Here is a 15,000-nt window from a genome sequence, read left to right on the forward strand (position 1 = left end):
AGCGGTTTAGCTAACAGTGGGAGGGCAAAAGGAGATGAGCACTCTGGTTCCCCCGCAGAGAAAGAGTGGGGCTAGTCCGGGATTTGAACCTGGGACCTCTCGCACCCTAAGCGAGAATCATACCCCTAGACCAACGAGCCAGCGACAGAGCGGCGCTTTGCAATTTGTATGGCGTAGCCAGCACTGCCAACTGAAGCACCTGCCTGGCATCTCCAGAGAAAAGCGTGGCTCTCTCATGGAACATCCACAGGGAAAAAAAAAAAGTCCCTGAGAGACGCATGCGAATTTTAACGAGCAGCAATCTCCAACATATGTTTTTGGAGCGAAAGAGCTCAAAACAAGTGGAGATCCGCGTGCGTGGGGTCAAAATCTGCCACAGGTCCGGGCTTGGTTGGGTGGTCGGGGTTTCCTGGGGACGGGCGGCACATGCCGCCTTCCCAGCAGTCAGTTGCAAGAAAATCCATGCAACATATGAGCCTGCGGGAGGAAGCCCAGCATGCAACAGACCTGCAACAAAGACTTCCACAAGCATGGGCTCGTCCAGGATTTGAACCCGGGACCTCTCGCACCCAAAGCGAGAATCATATCCCTAGACCAACGAGCCAGCGACGGAGGCAAGGGCTGCGAGGCACCTGGCTCAGCGCCACCATTTGGCACAGGCTGCAGCAAAAACAAGATCTGACACTGGAGTCCAAAGAGGCAGGAGGAGTCGAGCGTGGCCGCGCGACAGAAAGAGAAGAGGAACAGAGCGGTGAAAAGGCCAGCCAGCCAAAGACGCCTCGCACCTTCCTGGAGAAGTCGAGCCATGGCAGTCCACCACGAGCAAAGAAAGAGCTTCCTCGGCGCGATCATCAAGTCCCATTCGCAAAAAAGGCTGCGAGGCGGCAGAAACGAGCAAGACCCTTGTTGAGAAGCACCCGTGGGTACGTGACACGGATTGGAGTGCCCTCGAGCAAGACCATTGCAAAAGCGCACTGCCACGTGTGGAGAGAGGGGCACACGAGGCACACACCAGCGAGGGCTCGTCCGGGATTTGAACCCGGGACCTCTCGCACCCGAAGCGAGAATCATACCCCTAGACCAACGAGCCAACGTTTGGTGCGTGCCGTGCAGCAGCGTCGATTCTCTCACCTTTGTAGGCTCGGCCACAAGCAGCAGCCGGAGCGGTTTAGCTAACAGGGGGAGGGCAAAAGGAGATGAGCACTCTGGTTACCCCGCAGAGAAAGAGTGGTGCTAGTCCGGGATTTGAACCCGGGACCTCTCGCACCCTAAGCGAGAATCATACCCCTAGACCAACGAGCCAGCGACAGAGCGGTGCTTTGCAATTTGTATGGCGTAGCCAGCACTGCCAACTGAAGCACCTGCCTGGCATCTCCAGAGAAAAGCGTGGCTCTCTCATGGAACATCCACAGGGAAAAAAAAAAAGTCCCTGAGAGACGCATGCGAATTTTAACGAGCAGCAATCTCCAACATATGTTTTTGGAGCGAAAGAGCTCAAAACAAGTGGAGATCCGCGTGCGTGGGGTCAAAATCTGCCACAGGTCCGGGCTTGGTTGGGTGGTCGGGGTTTCCTGGGGACGGGCGGCACATGCCGCCTTCCCAGCAGTCAGTTGCAAGAAAATCCATGCAACAGATGAGCCTGCGGGAGGAAGCCCAGCAACAAAGACCTGCAACAAAGACTTCCACAAGCATGGGCTCGTCCGGGATTTGAACCCGGGACCTCTCGCACCCAAAGCGAGAATCATACCCCTAGACCAACGAGCCAGCGACGGAGGCAAGGGCTGCGAGGCACCTGGCTCAGCGCCACCATTTGGCACAGGCTGCAGCAAAAACAAGATCTGACACTGGAGTCCAAAGAGGCAGGAGGAGTCGAGCGTGGCCGCGCGACAGAAAGAGAAGAGGAACAGAGCGGTGAAAAGGCCAGCCAGCCAAAGACGCCTCGCACCTTCCAGGAGAAGTGGAGCCATGGCAGTCCACCACGAGCAAAGAAAGAGCTTCCTCGGCGCGATCGGGCTTGGTTGGGTGGTCGGGGTTTCCTGGGGACGGGCGGCACATGCCGCCTTCCCAGCAGTCAGTTGCAAGAAAATCCATGCAACAGATGAGCCTGCGGGAGGAAGCCCAGCATGCAACAGACCTGCAACAAAGACTTCCACAAGCATGGGCTCGTCCGGGATTTGAACCCGGGACCTCTCGCACCCAAAGCGAGAATCATACCCCTAGACCAACGAGCCAGCGACGGAGGCAAGGGCTGCGAGGCACCTGGCTCAGCGCCACCATTTGGCACAGGCTGCAGCAAAAACAAGATCTGACACTGGAGTCCAAAGAGGCAGGAGGAGTCGAGCGTGGCCGCGCGACAGAAAGAGAAGAGGAACAGAGCGGTGAAAAGGCCAGCCAGCCAAAGACGCCTCGCACCTTCCTGGAGAAGTCGAGCCATGGCAGTCCACCACGAGCAAAGAAAGAGCTTCCTCGGCGCGATCATCAAGTCCCATTCGCAAAAAAGGCTGCGAGGCGGCGGAAACGAGCAAGACCCTTTTTGAGAAGCACCCGTGGGTACGTGACACGGATTGGAGTGCCCTCGAGCAAGACCATTGCAAAAGCGCACTGCCACGTGTGGAGAGAGGGGCACACGAGGCACACACCAGCGAGGGCTCGTCCGGGATTTGAACCCGGGACCTCTCGCACCCGAAGCGAGAATCATACCCCTAGACCAACGAGCCAACGTTTGGTGCGTGCAGTGCAGCAGCGTCGATTCTCTCACCTTTGTAGGCTCGGCCACAAGCAGCAGCCGGAGCGGTTTAGCTAACAGGGGGAGGGCAAAAGGAGATGAGCACTCTGGTTCCCCCGCAGAGAAAGAGTGGGGCTCGTCCGGGATTTGAACCCGGGACCTCTCGCACCCTAAGCGAGAATCATACCCCTAGACCAACGAGCCAGCGACAGAGCGGCGCTTTGCAATTTGTATGGCGTAGCCAGCACTGCCAACTGAAGCACCTGCCTGGCATCTCCAGAGAAAAGCGTGGCTCTCTCATGGAACATCCACAGGGAAAAAAAAAAAGTCCCTGAGAGACGCATGCGAATTTTAACGAGCAGCAATCTCCAACATATGTTTTTGGAGCGAAAGAGCTCAAAACAAGTGGAGATCCGCGTGCATGGGGTCAAAATCTGCCACAGGTCCGGGCTTGGTTGGGTGGTCGGGGTTTCCTGGGGACGGGCGGCACATGCCGCCTTCCCAGCAGTCAGTTGCAAGAAAATCCATGCAACAGATGAGCCTGCGGGAGGAAGCCCAGCATGCAACAGACCTGCAACAAAGACTTCCACAAGCATGGGCTCGTCCAGGATTTGAACCCGGGACCTCTCGCACCCAAAGCGAGAATCATACCCCTAGACCAACGAGCCAGCGACGGAGGCAAGGGCTGCGAGGCACCTGGCTCAGCGCCACCATTTGGCACAGGCTGCAGCAAAAACAAGATCTGACACTGGAGTCCAAAGAGGCAGGAGGAGTCGAGCGTGGCCGCGCGACAGAAAGAGAAGAGGAACAGAGCGGTGAAAAGGCCAGCCAGCCAAAGACGCCTCGCACCTTCCTGGAGAAGTCGAGCCATGGCAGTCCACCACGAGCAAAGAAAGAGCTTCCTCGGCGCGATCATCAAGTCCCATTCGCAAAAAAGGCTGCGAGGCGGCGGAAACGAGCAAGACCCTTGTTGAGAAGCACCCGTGGGTACGTGACACGGATTGGAGTGCCCTCGAGCAAGACCATTGCAAAAGCGCACTGCCACGTGTGGAGAGAGGGGCACACGAGGCACACACCAGCGAGGGCTCGTCTGGGATTTGAACCCTGGACCTCTCGCACCCGAAGCGAGAATCATACCCCTAGACCAACGAGCCAACGTTTGGTGTGTGCCGTGCAGCAGCGTCGATTCTCTCACCTTTGTAGGCTCGGCCACAAGCAGCAGCCGGAGCGGTTTAGCTAACAGGGGGAGGGCAAAAGGAGATGAGCACTCTGGTTCCCCCGCAGAGAAAGAGTGGGGCTCGTCCGGGATTTGAACCCGGGACCTCTCGCACCCTAAGCGAGAATCATACCCCTAGACCAACGAGCCAGCGACAGAGCGGCGCTTTGCAATTTGTATGGCGTAGCCAGCACTGCCAACTGAAGCACCTGCCTGGCATCTCCAGAGAAAAGCGTGGCTCTCTCATGGAACATCCACAGGGAAAAAAAAAAAGTCCCTGAGAGACGCATGCGAATTTTAACGAGCAGCAATCTCCAACATATGTTTTTGGAGCGAAAGAGCTCAAAACAAGTGGAGATCCGCGTGCGTGGGGTCAAAATCTGCCACAGGTCCGGGCTTGGTTGGGTGGTCGGGGTTTCCTGGGGACGGGCGGCACATGCCGCCTTCCCAGCAGTCAGTTGCAAGAAAATCCATGCAACAGATGAGCCTGCGGGAGGAAGCCCAGCATGCAACAGACCTGCAACAAAGACTTCCACAAGCATGGGCTCGTCCGGGATTTGAACCTGGGACCTCTCGCACCCAAAGCGAGAATCATACCCCTAGACCAACGAGCCAGCGACGGAGGCAAGGGCTGCGAGGCACCTGGCTCAGCGCCACCATTTGGCACAGGCTGCAGCAAAAACAAGATCTGACACTGGAGTCCAAAGAGGCAGGAGGAGTCGAGCGTGGCCGCGCGACAGAAAGAGAAGAGGAACAGAGCGGTGAAAAGGCCAGCCAGCCAAAGACGCCTCGCACCTTCCTGGAGAAGTCGAGCCATGGCAGTCCACCACGAGCAAAGAAAGAGCTTCCTCGGCGCGATCGGGCTTGGTTGGGTGGTCGGGGTTTCCTGGGGACGGGCGGCACATGCCGCCTTCCCAGCAGTCAGTTGCAAGAAAATCCATGCAACAGATGAGCCTGCGGGAGGAAGCCCAGCATGCAACAGACCTGCAACAAAGACATCCACAAGCATGGGCTCGTGCAGGATTTGAACCCGGGACCTCTCGCACCCAAAGCGAGAATCATATCCCTAGACCAACGAGCCAGCGACGGAGGCAAGGGCTGCGAGGCACCTGGCTCAGCGCCACCATTTGGCACAGGCTGCAGCAAAAACAAGATCTGACACTGGAGTCCAAAGAGGCAGGAGGAGTCGAGCGTGGCCGCGCGACAGAAAGAGAAGAGGAACAGAGCGGTGAAAAGGCCAGCCAGCCAAAGACGCCTCGCACCTTCCTGGAGAAGTCGAGCCATGGCAGTCCACCACGAGCAAAGAAAGAGCTTCCTCGGCGCGATCATCAAGTCCCATTCGCAAAAAAGGCTGCGAGGCGGCGGAAACGAGCAAGACCCTTGTTGAGAAGCACCCGTGGGTACGTGACACGGATTGGAGTGCCCTCGAGCAAGACCATTGCAAAAGCGCACTGCCACGTGTGGAGAGAGGGGCACACGAGGCACACACCAGCGAGGGCTCGTCCGGGATTTGAACCCGGGACCTCTCGCACCCGTAGCGAGAATCATACCCCTAGACCAACGAGCCAACGTTTGGTGCGTGCCGTGCAGCAGCGTCGATTCTCTCACCTTTGTAGGCTCGGCCACAAGCAGCAGCCAGAGCGGTTTAGCTAACAGGGGGAGGGCAAAAGGAGATGAGCACTCTGGTTCCCCCGCAGAGAAAGAGTGGGGCTCGTCCGGGATTTGAACCCGGGACCTCTCGCACCCTAAGCGAGAATCATACCCCTAGACCAACGAGCCAGCGACAGAGCGGCGCTTTGCAATTTGTATGGCGTAGCCAGCACTGCCAACTGAAGCACCTGCCTGGCATCTCCAGAGAAAAGCATGGCTCTCTCATGGAACATCCACAGGGAAAAAAAAAAAGTCCCTGAGAGACGCATGCGAATTTTAACGAGCAGCAATCTCCAACATATGTTTTTGGAGCGAAAGAGCTCAAAACAAGTGGAGATCTGCGTGCGTGGGGTCAAAATCTGCCACAGGTCCGGGCTTGGTTGGGTGGTCGGGGTTTCCTGGGGACGGGCGGCACATGCCGCCTTCCCAGCAGTCAGTTGCAAGAAAATCCATGCAACAGATGAGCCTGCGGGAGGAAGCCCAGCATGCAACAGACCTGCAACAAAGACTTCCACAAGCATGGGCTCGTCCGGGATTTGAACCCGGGACCTCTCGCACCCAAAGCGAGAATCATACCCCTAGACCAACGAGCCAGCGACGGAAGCAAGGGCTGCGAGGCACCTGGCTCAGCGCCACCATTTGGCACAGGCTGCAGCAAAAACAAGATCTGACACTGGAGTCCAAAGAGGCAGGAGGAGTCGAGCGTGGCCGCGCGACAGAAAGAGAAGAGGAACAGAGCGGTGAAAAGGCCAGCCAGCCAAAGACGCCTCGCACCTTCCTGGAGAAGTCGAGCCATGGCAGTCCACCACGAGCAAAGAAAGAGCTTCCTCGGCGCGATCATCAAGTCCCATTCGCAAAAAAGGCTGCGAGGCGGCGGAAACGAGCAAGACCCTTGTTGAGAAGCACCCGTGGGTACGTGACACGGATTGGAGTGCCCTCGAGCAAGACCATTGCAAAAGCGCACTGCCACGTGTGGAGAGAGGGGCACACGAGGCACACACCAGCGAGGGCTCGTCCGGGATTTGAACCCGGGACCTCTCGCACCCGAAGCGAGAATCATACCCCTAGACCAACGAGCCAACGTTTGGTGCGTGCCGTGCAGCAGCGTCGATTCTCTCACCTTTGTAGGCTCGGCCACAAGCAGCAACCGGAGCGGTTTAGCTAACAGGGGGAGGGCAAAAGGAGATGAGCACTCTGGTTCCCCCGCAGAGAAAGAGTGGGGCTCGTCCGGGATTTGAACCCGGGACCTCTCGCACCCTAAGCGAGAATCATACCCCTAGACCAACGAGCCAGCGACAGAGCGGCGCTTTGCAATTTGTATGGCGTAGCCAGCACTGCCAACTGAAGCACCTGCCTGGCATCTCCAGAGAAAAGCGTGGCTCTCTCATGGAACATCCACAGGGAAAAAAAAAAAGTCCCTGAGAGACGCATGCGAATTTTAACGAGCAGCAATCTCCAACATATGTTTTTGGAGCGAAAGAGCTCAAAACAAGTGGAGATCCGCGTGCGTGGGGTCAAAATCTGCCACAGGTCCGGGCTTGGTTGGGTGGTCGGGGTTTCCTGGGGACGGGCAGCACATGCCGCCTTCCCAGCAGTCAGTTGCAAGAAAATCCATGCAACAGATGAGCCTGCGGGAGGAAGCCCAGCATGCAACAGACCTGCAACAAAGACTTCCACAAGCATGGGCTCGTCCGGGATTTGAACCCGGGACCTCTCGCACCCAAAGCGAGAATCATACCCCTAGACCAACGAGCCAGCGACGGAGGCAAGGGCTGCGAGGCACCTGGCTCAGCGCCACCATTTGGCACAGGCTGCAGCAAAAACAAGATCTGACACTGGAGTCCAAAGAGGCAGGAGGAGTCGAGCGTGGCCGCGCGACAGAAAGAGAAGAGGAACAGAGCGGTGAAAAGGCCAGCCAGCCAAAGACGCCTCGCACCTTCCTGGAGAAGTCGAGCCATGGCAGTCCACCACGAGCAAAGAAAGAGCTTCCTCGGCGCGATCATCAAGTCCCATTCGCAAAAAAGGCTGCGAGGCGGCGGAAACGAGCAAGACCCTTGTTGAGAAGCACCCGTGGGTACGTGACACGGATTGGAGTGCCCTCGAGCAAGACCATTGCAAAAGCGCACTGCCACGTGTGGAGAGAGGGGCACACGAGGCACACACCAGCGAGGGCTCGTCCGGGATTTGAACCCGGGTCCTCTCGCACCCGAAGCGAGAATCATACCCCTAGACCAACGAGCCAACGTTTGGTGCGTGCCGTGCAGCAGCGTCGATTCTCTCACCTTTGTAGGCTCGGCCACAAGCAGCAACCGGTGCGGTTTAGCTAACAGGGGGAAGGCAAAAGGAGATGAGCACTCTGGTTCCCCCGCAGAGAAAGAGTGGGGCTCGTCCGGGATTTAGAACCCGGGACCTCTCGCACCCTAAGCGAGAATCATACCCCTAGACCAACGAGCCAGCGACAGAGCAGCGCTTTGCAATTTGTATGGCGTAGCCAGCACTGCCAACTGAAGCACCTGCCTGGCATCTCCAGAGAAAAGCGTGGCTCTCTCATGGAACATCCACAGGGAAAAAAAAAAAGTCCCTGAGAGACGCATGCGAATTTTAACGAGCAGCAATCTCCAACATATGTTTTTGGAGCGAAAGAGCTCAAAACAAGTGGAGATCCGCGTGCGTGGGGTCAAAATCTGCCACAGGTCCGGGCTTGGTTGGGTGGTCGGGGGGCACATGCCGCCTTCCCAGCAGTCAGTTGCAAGAAAATCCATGCAACAGATGAGCCTGCGGGAGGAAGCCCAGCATGCAACAGACCTGCAACAAAGACTTCCACAAGCATGGGCTCGTCCGGGATTTGAACCCGGGACCTCGCGCACCCAAAGCGAGAATCATACCCCTAGACCAACGAGCCAGCGACGGAGGCAAGGGCTGCGAGGCACCTGGCTCAGCGCCACCATTTGGCACAGGCTGCAGCAAAAACAAGATCTGACACTGGAGTCCAAAGAGGCAGGAGGAGTCGAGCGTGGCCGCGCGACAGAAAGAGAAGAGGAACAGAGCGGTGAAAAGGCCAGCCAGCCAAAGACGCCTCGCACCTTCCTGGAGAAGTCGAGCCATGGCAGTCCACCACGAGCAAAGAAAGAGCTTCCTCGGCGCGATCATCAAGTCCCATTCGCAAAAAAGGCTGCGAGGCGGCGGAAACGAGCAAGACCCTTGTTGAGAAGCACCCGTGGGTACGTGACACGGATTGGAGTGCCCTCGAGCAAGACCATTGCAAAAGCGCACTGCCACGTGTGGAGAGAGGGGCACACAAGGCACACACCAGCGAGGGCTCGTCCGGGATTTGAACCCGGGACCTCTCGCACGCGAAGCGAGAATCATACCCCTAGACCAACGAGCCAACGTTTGGTGCGTGCTGTGCAGCAGCGTCGATTCTCTCACCTTTGTAGGCTCGGCCACAAGCAGCAGCCGGAGCGGTTTAGCTAACAGGGGGAGGGCAAAAGGAGATGAGCACTCTGGTTCCCCCGCAGAGAAAGAGTGGGGCTCGTCCGGGATTTGAACCCGGGACCTCTCGCACCCTAAGCGAGAATCATACCCCTAGACCAACGAGCCAGCGACAGAGCGGCGCTTTGCAATTTGTATGGCGTAGCCAGCACTGCCAACTGAAGCACCTGCCTGGCATCTCCAGAGAAAAGCGTGGCTCTCTCATGGAACATCCACAGGGAAAAAAAAAAAGTCCCTGAGAGACGCATGCGAATTTTAACGAGCAGCAATCTCCAACATATGTTTTTGGAGCGAAAGAGCTCAAAACAAGTGGAGATCCGCGTGCGTGGGGTCAAAATCTGCCACAGGTCCGGGCTTGGTTGGGTGGTCGGGGTTTCCTAGGGACGGGCGGCACATGCCGCCTTCCCAGCAGTCAGTTGCAAGAAAATCCATGCAACAGATGAGCCTGCGGGAGGAAGCCCAGCATGCAACAGACCTGCAACAAAGACTTCCACAAGCATGGGCTCGTCCGGGATTTGAACCCGGGACCTCTCGCACCCAAAGCGAGAATCATACCCCTAGACCAACGAGCCAGCGACGGAGGCAAGGGCTGCGAGGCACCTGGCTCAGCGCCACCATTTGGCACAGGCTGCAGCAAAAACAAGATCTGACACTGGAGTCCAAAGAGGCAGGAGGAGTCGAGCGTGGCCGCGCGACAGAAAGAGAAGAGGAACAGAGCGGTGAAAAGGCCAGCCAGCCAAAGACCCCTCGCACCTTCCTGGAGAAGTCGAGCCATGGCAGTCCACCACGAGCAAAGAAAGAGCTTCCTCGGCGCGATCATCAAGTCCCATTCGCAAAAAAGGCTGCGAGGCGGCGGAAACGAGCAAGACCCTTGTTGAGAAGAACCCGTGGGTACGTGACACGGATTGGAGTGCCCTCGAGCAAGACCATTGCAAAAGCGCACTGCCACGTGTGGAGAGAGGGGCACACGAGGCACACACCAGCGAGGGCTCGTCCGGGATTTGAACCCGGGACCTCTCGCACCCGAAGCGAGAATCATACCCCTAGACCAACGAGCCTGCGACAGAGCGGCGCTTTGCAATTTGTATGGCGTAGCCAGCACTGCCAACTGAAGCACCTGCCTGGCATCTCCAGAGAAAAGCGTGGCTCTCTCATGGAACATCCACAGGGAAAAAAAAAAAGTCCCTGAGAGACGCATGTGAATTTTAACGAGCAGCAATCTCCAACATATGTTTTTGGAGCGAAAGAGCTCAAAACAAGTGGAGATCCGCGTGCGTGGGGTCAAAATCTGCCACAGGTCCGGGCTTGGTTGGGTGGTCGGGGTTTCCTGGGGACGGGCGGCACATGCCGCCTTCCCAGCAGTCAGTTGCAAGAAAATCCATGCAACAGATGAGCCTGCGGGAGGAAGCCCAGCATGCAACAGACCTGCAACAAAGACTTCCACAAGCATGGGCTCGTCCGGGATTTGAACCCGGGACCTCTCGCACCCAAAGCGAGAATCATACCCCTAGACCAACGAGCCAGTGACGGAGGCAAGGGCTGCGAGGCACCTGGCTCAGCGCCACCATTTGGCACAGGCTGCAGCAAAAACAAGATCTGACACTGGAGTCCAAAGAGGCAGGAGGAGTCGAGCGTGGCCGCGCGACAGAAAGAGAAGAGGAACAGAGCGGTGAAAAGGCCAGCCAGCCAAAGACGCCTCGCACCTTCCTGGAGAAGTCGAGCCATGGCAGTCCACCACGAGCAAAGAAAGAGCTTCCTCGGCGCGATCATCAAGTCCCATTCGCAAAAAAGGCTGCGAGGCGGCGGAAACGAGCAAGACCCTTGTTGAGAAGAACCCGTGGGTACGTGACACGGATTGGAGTGCCCTCGAGCAAGACCATTGCAAAAGCGCACTGCCACGTGTGGAGAGAGGGGCACACGAGGCACACACCAGCGAGGGCTCGTCCGGGATTTGAACCCGGGACCTCTCGCACCCGAAGCGAGAATCATACCCCTAGACCAACGAGCCAACGTTTGGTGCGTGCCGTGCAGCAGCGTCGATTCTCTCACCTTTGTAGGCTCGGCCACAAGGAGCAGCCGGAGCGGTTTAGCTAACAGGGGGAGGGCAAAAGGAGATGAGCACTCTGGTTCCCCCGCAGAGAAAGAGTGGGGCTCGTCCGGGATTTGAACCCGGGACCTCTCGCACCCTAAGCGAGAATCATACCCCTAGACCAACGAGCCAGCGACAGAGCGGTGCTTTGCAATTTGTATGGCGTAGCCAGCACTGCCAACTGAAGCACCTGCCTGGCATCTCCAGAGAAAAGCGTGGCTCTCTCATGGAACATCCACAGGGAAAAAAAAAAAGTCCCTGAGAGACGCATGCGAATTTTAACGAGCAGCAATCTCCAACATATGTTTTTGGAGCGAAAGAGCTCAAAACAAGTGGAGATCCGCGTGCGTGGGGTCAAAATCTGCCACAGGTCCGGGCTTGGTTGGGTGGTCGGGGTTTCCTGGGGACGGGCGGCACATGCCACCTTCCCAGCAGTCAGTTGCAAGAAAATCCATGCAACAGATGAGCCTGCGGGAGGAAGCCCAGCATGCAACAGACCTGCAACAAAGACTTCCACAAGCATGGGCTCGTCCGGGATTTGAACCCGGGACCTCTCGCACCCAAAGCGAGAATCATACCCCTAGACCAACGAGCCAGCGACGGAGGCAAGGGCTGCGAGGCACCTGGCTCAGCGCCACCATTTGGCACAGGCTGCAGCAAAAACAAGATCTGACACTGGAGTCCAAAGAGGCAGGAGGAGTCGAGCGTGGCCGCGCAACAGAAAGAGAAGAGGAACAGAGCGGTGAAAAGGCCAGCCAGCCAAAGACGCCTCGCACCTTCCTGGAGAAGTCGAGCCATGGCAGTCCACCACGAGCAAAGAAAGAGCTTCCTCGGCGCGATCATCAAGTCCCATTCGCAAAAAAGGCTGCGAGGCGGCGGAAACGAGCAAGACCCTTGTTGAGAAGCACCCGTGGGTACGTGACACGGATTGGAGTGCCCTCGAGCAAGACCATTGCAAAAGCGCACTGCCACGTGTGGAGAGAGGGGCACACGAGGCACACACCAGCAAGGGCTCGTCCGGGATTTGAACCCGGGACCTCTCGCACCCGAAGCGAGAATCATACCCCTAGACCAACGAGCCAACGTTTGGTGCGTGCCGTGCAGCAGCGTCGATTCTCTCACCTTTGTAGGCTCGGCCACAAGCAGCAGCCGGAGCGGTTTAGCTAACAGGGGGAGGGCAAAAGGAGATGAGCACTCTGGTTCCCCCGCAGAGAAAGAGTGGGGCTCATCCGGGATTTGAACCCGGGACCTCTCGCACCCTAAGCGAGAATCATACCCCTAGACCAACGAGCCAGCGACAGAGCGGCGCTTTGCAATTTGTATGGCGTAGCCAGCACTGCCAACTGAAGCACCTGCCTGGCATCTCCAGAGAAAAGCGTGGCTCTCTCATGGAACATCCACAGGGAAAAAAAAAAAGTCCCTGAGAGACGCATGCGAATTTTAACGAGCAGCAATCTCCAACATATGTTTTTGGAGCGAAAGAGCTCAAAACAAGTGGAGATCCGCGTGCGTGGGGTCAAAATCTGCCACAGGTCCGGGCTTGGTTGGGTGGTCGGGGTTTCCTGGGGACGGGAGGCACATGCCGCCTTCCCAGCAGTCAGTTGCAAGAAAATCCATGCAACAGATGAGCCTGCGGGAGGAAGCCCAGCATGCAACAGACCTGCAACAAAGACTTCCACAAGCATGGGCTCGTCCGGGATTTGAACCCGGGACCTCTCGCACCCAAAGCGAGAATCATACCCCTAGACCAACGAGCCAGCGACGGAGGCAAGGGCTGCGAGGCACCTGGCTCAGCGCCACCATTTGGCACAGGCTGCAGCAAAAACAAGATCTGACACTGGAGTCCAAAGAGGCAGGAGGAGTCGAGCGTGGCCGCGCGACAGAAAGAGAAGAGGAACAGAGCGGTGAAAAGGCCAGCCAGCCAAAGACCCCTCGCACCTTCCTGGAGAAGTCGAGCCATGGCAGTCCACCACGAGCAAAGAAAGAGCTTCCTCGGCGCGATCATCAAGTCCCATTCGCAAAAAAGGCTGCGAGGCGGCGGAAACGAGCAAGACCCTTGTTGAGAAGCACCCGTGGGTACGTGACACGGATTGGAGTGCCCTCGAGCAAGACCATTGCAAAAGCGCACTGCCACGTGTGGAGAGAGGGGCACACGAGGCACACACCAGCGAGGGCTCGTCCGGGATTTGAACCCGGGACCTCTCGCACCCGAAGCGAGAATCATACCCCTAGACCAACGAGCCAACGTTTGGTGCGTGTCGTGCAGCAGCGTCGATTCTCTCACCTTTGTAGGCTCGGCCACAAGCAGCAGCCGGAGCGGTTTAGCTAACAGGGGGAGGGCAAAAGGAGATGAGCACTCTGGTTCCCCCGCAGAGAAAGAGTGGGGCTCATCCGGGATTTGAACCCGGGACCTCTCGCACCCTAAGCGAGAATCATACCCCTAGACCAACGAGCCAGCGACAGAGCGGCGCTTTGCAATTTGTATGGCGTAGCCAGCACTGCCAACTGAAGCACCTGCCTGGCATCTCCAGAGAAAAGCGTGGCTCTCTCATGGAACATCCACAGGGAAAAAAAAAAAGTCCCTGAGAGACGCATGCGAATTTTAACGAGCAGCAATCTCCAACATATGTTTTTGGAGCGAAAGAGCTCAAAACAAGTGGAGATCCGCGTGCGTGGGGTCAAAATCTGCCACAGGTCCGGGCTTGGTTGGGTGGTCGGGGTTTCCTGGGGACGGGAGGCACATGCCGCCTTCCCAGCAGTCAGTTGCAAGAAAATCCATGCAACAGATGAGCCTGCGGGAGGAAGCCCAGCATGCAACAGACCTGCAACAAAGACTTCCACAAGCATGGGCTCGTCCGGGATTTGAACCCGGGACCTCTCGCACCCAAAGCGAGAATCATACCCCTAGACCAACGAGCCAGCGACGGAGGCAAGGGCTGCGAGGCACCTGGCTCAGCGCCACCATTTGGCACAGGCTGCAGCAAAAACAAGATCTGACACTGGAGTCCAAAGAGGCAGGAGGAGTCGAGCGTGGCCGCGCGACAGAAAGAGAAGAGGAACAGAGCGGTGAAAAGGCCAGCCAGCCAAAGACCCCTCGCACCTTCCTGGAGAAGTCGAGCCATGGCAGTCCACCACGAGCAAAGAAAGAGCTTCCTCGGCGCGATCATCAAGTCCCATTCGCAAAAAAGGCTGCGAGGCGGCGGAAACGAGCAAGACCCTTGTTGAGAAGCACCCGTGGGTACGTGACACGGATTGGAGTGCCCTCGAGCAAGACCATTGCAAAAGCGCACTGCCACGTGTGGAGAGAGGGGCACACGAGGCACACACCAGCGAGGGCTCGTCCGGGATTTGAACCCGGGACCTCTCGCACCCGAAGCGAGAATCATACCCCTAGACCAGGGGTGGGGAACCTCGGCTCTCCAGCTGTTATAAAACTACAACTCCCAGCATGCCCTAGCAACTTGCAGCAGTTGAGGCATGCTGGGAATTGTAGTTCTCCCACAGCTGGAGGGCCAAGGTTCCTGACCCCTGCCCTAGACCAACGAGCCAACGTTTGGTGCGTGCCGTGCAGCAGCGTCGATTCTCTCACCTTTGTAGGCTCGGCCACAAGCAGCAGCCGGAGCGGTTTAGCTAACAGGGGGAGGGCAAAAGGAGATGAGCACTCTGGATCCCCCGCAGAGAAAGAGTGGGGCTCGTCCGGGATTTGTACCCGGGACCTCTCGCACCCTAAGCGAGAATCATACCCCTAGACCAACGAGCCTGCGACAGAGCGGTGCTTTGCAATTTGTATGGCGTAGCCAGCACTGCCAACTGAAGCACCTGCCTGGC

General features: G+C 57.5%; 35 non-coding genes across 35 annotated transcripts; all 35 read right to left on the reverse strand.

Moving 5' to 3' along the window:
* Positions 1-532: 532 nt before the first annotated feature.
* Positions 533-604, reverse strand: TRNAP-UGG (transfer RNA proline (anticodon UGG)). Its single transcript has one exon. It is a non-coding gene; the product is annotated as a tRNA-Pro (tRNA).
* A 414-nt stretch (positions 605-1,018) lies between these two features.
* TRNAP-CGG (transfer RNA proline (anticodon CGG)) lies at positions 1,019-1,090 on the reverse strand. The gene has a single exon. It is a non-coding gene; the product is annotated as a tRNA-Pro (tRNA).
* A 138-nt stretch (positions 1,091-1,228) lies between these two features.
* TRNAP-AGG (transfer RNA proline (anticodon AGG)) lies at positions 1,229-1,302 on the reverse strand. The gene has a single exon. It is a non-coding gene; the product is annotated as a tRNA-Pro (tRNA).
* A 390-nt stretch (positions 1,303-1,692) lies between these two features.
* Positions 1,693-1,764, reverse strand: TRNAP-UGG (transfer RNA proline (anticodon UGG)). The gene has a single exon. It is a non-coding gene; the product is annotated as a tRNA-Pro (tRNA).
* A 395-nt stretch (positions 1,765-2,159) lies between these two features.
* Positions 2,160-2,231, reverse strand: TRNAP-UGG (transfer RNA proline (anticodon UGG)). Its single transcript has one exon. It is a non-coding gene; the product is annotated as a tRNA-Pro (tRNA).
* A 414-nt stretch (positions 2,232-2,645) lies between these two features.
* Positions 2,646-2,717, reverse strand: TRNAP-CGG (transfer RNA proline (anticodon CGG)). Its single transcript has one exon. It is a non-coding gene; the product is annotated as a tRNA-Pro (tRNA).
* A 140-nt stretch (positions 2,718-2,857) lies between these two features.
* Positions 2,858-2,929, reverse strand: TRNAP-AGG (transfer RNA proline (anticodon AGG)). The gene has a single exon. It is a non-coding gene; the product is annotated as a tRNA-Pro (tRNA).
* A 392-nt stretch (positions 2,930-3,321) lies between these two features.
* TRNAP-UGG (transfer RNA proline (anticodon UGG)) lies at positions 3,322-3,393 on the reverse strand. Its single transcript has one exon. It is a non-coding gene; the product is annotated as a tRNA-Pro (tRNA).
* A 414-nt stretch (positions 3,394-3,807) lies between these two features.
* Positions 3,808-3,879, reverse strand: TRNAP-CGG (transfer RNA proline (anticodon CGG)). The gene has a single exon. It is a non-coding gene; the product is annotated as a tRNA-Pro (tRNA).
* Positions 3,880-4,019: 140 nt separating this feature from the next.
* TRNAP-AGG (transfer RNA proline (anticodon AGG)) lies at positions 4,020-4,091 on the reverse strand. Its single transcript has one exon. It is a non-coding gene; the product is annotated as a tRNA-Pro (tRNA).
* A 392-nt stretch (positions 4,092-4,483) lies between these two features.
* TRNAP-UGG (transfer RNA proline (anticodon UGG)) lies at positions 4,484-4,555 on the reverse strand. The gene has a single exon. It is a non-coding gene; the product is annotated as a tRNA-Pro (tRNA).
* An 881-nt stretch (positions 4,556-5,436) lies between these two features.
* TRNAP-CGG (transfer RNA proline (anticodon CGG)) lies at positions 5,437-5,508 on the reverse strand. Its single transcript has one exon. It is a non-coding gene; the product is annotated as a tRNA-Pro (tRNA).
* A 140-nt stretch (positions 5,509-5,648) lies between these two features.
* Positions 5,649-5,720, reverse strand: TRNAP-AGG (transfer RNA proline (anticodon AGG)). Its single transcript has one exon. It is a non-coding gene; the product is annotated as a tRNA-Pro (tRNA).
* A 392-nt stretch (positions 5,721-6,112) lies between these two features.
* On the reverse strand, positions 6,113-6,184 carry TRNAP-UGG (transfer RNA proline (anticodon UGG)). Its single transcript has one exon. It is a non-coding gene; the product is annotated as a tRNA-Pro (tRNA).
* A 414-nt stretch (positions 6,185-6,598) lies between these two features.
* TRNAP-CGG (transfer RNA proline (anticodon CGG)) lies at positions 6,599-6,670 on the reverse strand. Its single transcript has one exon. It is a non-coding gene; the product is annotated as a tRNA-Pro (tRNA).
* A 140-nt stretch (positions 6,671-6,810) lies between these two features.
* On the reverse strand, positions 6,811-6,882 carry TRNAP-AGG (transfer RNA proline (anticodon AGG)). Its single transcript has one exon. It is a non-coding gene; the product is annotated as a tRNA-Pro (tRNA).
* Positions 6,883-7,274: 392 nt separating this feature from the next.
* On the reverse strand, positions 7,275-7,346 carry TRNAP-UGG (transfer RNA proline (anticodon UGG)). The gene has a single exon. It is a non-coding gene; the product is annotated as a tRNA-Pro (tRNA).
* Positions 7,347-7,760: 414 nt separating this feature from the next.
* On the reverse strand, positions 7,761-7,832 carry TRNAP-CGG (transfer RNA proline (anticodon CGG)). Its single transcript has one exon. It is a non-coding gene; the product is annotated as a tRNA-Pro (tRNA).
* A 140-nt stretch (positions 7,833-7,972) lies between these two features.
* Positions 7,973-8,045, reverse strand: TRNAP-AGG (transfer RNA proline (anticodon AGG)). Its single transcript has one exon. It is a non-coding gene; the product is annotated as a tRNA-Pro (tRNA).
* A 376-nt stretch (positions 8,046-8,421) lies between these two features.
* Positions 8,422-8,493, reverse strand: TRNAP-UGG (transfer RNA proline (anticodon UGG)). The gene has a single exon. It is a non-coding gene; the product is annotated as a tRNA-Pro (tRNA).
* A 414-nt stretch (positions 8,494-8,907) lies between these two features.
* Positions 8,908-8,979, reverse strand: TRNAA-CGC (transfer RNA alanine (anticodon CGC)). Its single transcript has one exon. It is a non-coding gene; the product is annotated as a tRNA-Ala (tRNA).
* A 140-nt stretch (positions 8,980-9,119) lies between these two features.
* TRNAP-AGG (transfer RNA proline (anticodon AGG)) lies at positions 9,120-9,191 on the reverse strand. The gene has a single exon. It is a non-coding gene; the product is annotated as a tRNA-Pro (tRNA).
* A 392-nt stretch (positions 9,192-9,583) lies between these two features.
* On the reverse strand, positions 9,584-9,655 carry TRNAP-UGG (transfer RNA proline (anticodon UGG)). Its single transcript has one exon. It is a non-coding gene; the product is annotated as a tRNA-Pro (tRNA).
* Positions 9,656-10,069: 414 nt separating this feature from the next.
* Positions 10,070-10,141, reverse strand: TRNAP-CGG (transfer RNA proline (anticodon CGG)). The gene has a single exon. It is a non-coding gene; the product is annotated as a tRNA-Pro (tRNA).
* A 392-nt stretch (positions 10,142-10,533) lies between these two features.
* On the reverse strand, positions 10,534-10,605 carry TRNAP-UGG (transfer RNA proline (anticodon UGG)). Its single transcript has one exon. It is a non-coding gene; the product is annotated as a tRNA-Pro (tRNA).
* Positions 10,606-11,019: 414 nt separating this feature from the next.
* Positions 11,020-11,091, reverse strand: TRNAP-CGG (transfer RNA proline (anticodon CGG)). The gene has a single exon. It is a non-coding gene; the product is annotated as a tRNA-Pro (tRNA).
* Positions 11,092-11,231: 140 nt separating this feature from the next.
* On the reverse strand, positions 11,232-11,303 carry TRNAP-AGG (transfer RNA proline (anticodon AGG)). The gene has a single exon. It is a non-coding gene; the product is annotated as a tRNA-Pro (tRNA).
* Positions 11,304-11,695: 392 nt separating this feature from the next.
* TRNAP-UGG (transfer RNA proline (anticodon UGG)) lies at positions 11,696-11,767 on the reverse strand. The gene has a single exon. It is a non-coding gene; the product is annotated as a tRNA-Pro (tRNA).
* Positions 11,768-12,181: 414 nt separating this feature from the next.
* On the reverse strand, positions 12,182-12,253 carry TRNAP-CGG (transfer RNA proline (anticodon CGG)). Its single transcript has one exon. It is a non-coding gene; the product is annotated as a tRNA-Pro (tRNA).
* Positions 12,254-12,393: 140 nt separating this feature from the next.
* Positions 12,394-12,465, reverse strand: TRNAP-AGG (transfer RNA proline (anticodon AGG)). Its single transcript has one exon. It is a non-coding gene; the product is annotated as a tRNA-Pro (tRNA).
* A 392-nt stretch (positions 12,466-12,857) lies between these two features.
* On the reverse strand, positions 12,858-12,929 carry TRNAP-UGG (transfer RNA proline (anticodon UGG)). Its single transcript has one exon. It is a non-coding gene; the product is annotated as a tRNA-Pro (tRNA).
* A 414-nt stretch (positions 12,930-13,343) lies between these two features.
* Positions 13,344-13,415, reverse strand: TRNAP-CGG (transfer RNA proline (anticodon CGG)). Its single transcript has one exon. It is a non-coding gene; the product is annotated as a tRNA-Pro (tRNA).
* Positions 13,416-13,555: 140 nt separating this feature from the next.
* Positions 13,556-13,627, reverse strand: TRNAP-AGG (transfer RNA proline (anticodon AGG)). Its single transcript has one exon. It is a non-coding gene; the product is annotated as a tRNA-Pro (tRNA).
* Positions 13,628-14,019: 392 nt separating this feature from the next.
* TRNAP-UGG (transfer RNA proline (anticodon UGG)) lies at positions 14,020-14,091 on the reverse strand. Its single transcript has one exon. It is a non-coding gene; the product is annotated as a tRNA-Pro (tRNA).
* Positions 14,092-14,860: 769 nt separating this feature from the next.
* TRNAP-AGG (transfer RNA proline (anticodon AGG)) lies at positions 14,861-14,932 on the reverse strand. Its single transcript has one exon. It is a non-coding gene; the product is annotated as a tRNA-Pro (tRNA).
* Between the last annotated feature and the right edge of the window lie 68 nt (positions 14,933-15,000).

Source organism: Ranitomeya variabilis, chromosome 4 (genome assembly GCF_051348905.1).
Source record: "Ranitomeya variabilis isolate aRanVar5 chromosome 4, aRanVar5.hap1, whole genome shotgun sequence".
Lineage (NCBI taxonomy): Eukaryota > Metazoa > Chordata > Amphibia > Anura > Dendrobatidae > Ranitomeya > Ranitomeya variabilis.